Genomic DNA, 1,231 nt, shown 5'->3' with positions numbered 1-1,231 from the left:
AGTGTTTGATTATACTCAGGAAACTTCTTAGCTTTGGTTTAGTCCACTTGTGCTGACTTCCCCTGTAGTGTGTGCTGTCCTTCCCTTCACCTAAGGTAATTCTTATCTACTGTCTAGTTAGTAAATAACCCTCACCCTCCCTCCCCACCCTGTTAACCATCAAAGAATGTTTTCTTCTGTGTTTAAACCTTTTCTTGAGTTCTTATAATAGTGGTCTTATACAATATTTGTCCTTCTGACTGACTGAATTCACTCAGCATAATGCCCTCCAGCTTCCTCCTTGTTATAAGATGTTTCACAGCTTCATGTTGTTCTTCATCATTGCATAGTATTGCATTGTGTGAATATATCATAATTTGTTTATCCATTCATCCGTTGATGGGCACCTAGGTTGTTTAGATGTTTTTGCTATTTTGAGCAGTGCTGCAGTGAACATGGGTGTGCGTATAGCTCCTCATGTGATGGCTCTTATTTCTCTAGGATATATTCCAAGGAGTGGGATAGCTGGATCGTATGGTACTTGTATTTCTAGCTTTTTAAGGAAGCGCCAAATCGATTTCCAAAGTGGTTGTACCATTTTACATTCCCACCAACAGAGTATAAGTGTTCCAGTCTCTCCATAACCTCTCCAGCATTCATTATTTTGTGTTTTTTGGATTAAGGCTAGCCTTGTTGGGGTGAGATGGTATCTCATTGCACTTTTGATCTGCATTTCTCTAATGGCTAATGATCATGAGCATTTCTTTATGTGTCTGTTAGCTGCCTGAATATCTTCTTTGATGAAGTGCCTGTTCATATCCTTTGCCCATTTTTTAATTGGGTTATTTGTCTTTTTTTTGTTTGTTTTTTGTTTTTTTTATTGTACTTCAGGTGAAGGTTTACAGAACAAATAGTTTCTCATGAAACAGTAGTACACATATTGTTTTATGACATTGGTTAACAACCCCACGACATGTCAACCCTCTCCCTTCTCGGCCTTTTTTTTTCTGGTGAAAATATACATAGCCAAAGATAGACCATTTCAGAAATTTCTACGTGCACAGTTCAGGGACATTGACTACGCTCTTCCAATTATGCTGCTATTCTCACTTTAGATGAAGGTTTACAGAACAAAATATTTTCTCATTAAACAGTTAGTACACAAGTTGCCCTGTGACAATGGTTAACAACCTCACAACACGTGAACACTATCCTTACTCAGTCTTGGGTTCCCTATCACCAGCTTTCCTGT

The 1,231-nt window shown here is 38.3% G+C and overlaps 1 protein-coding gene across 2 annotated transcripts in view; it reads left to right on the top strand.

Moving 5' to 3' along the window:
* TIGAR (TP53 induced glycolysis regulatory phosphatase) overlaps positions 1 to 1,231 on the top strand; it is a 64,377-nt gene that overhangs the window by 33,844 nt on the left and 29,302 nt on the right. The gene's annotated exons all lie outside the window — the stretch shown is intronic.

The sequence above is a fragment of the Trichechus manatus genome, unplaced genomic scaffold (assembly GCF_000243295.1).
Source record: "Trichechus manatus latirostris isolate Lorelei unplaced genomic scaffold, TriManLat1.0 scaffold00081, whole genome shotgun sequence".
Classification (NCBI taxonomy): Eukaryota; Metazoa; Chordata; class Mammalia; order Sirenia; family Trichechidae; genus Trichechus; species Trichechus manatus.
This window is presented reverse-complemented; position numbering and strand designations above follow the sequence as displayed.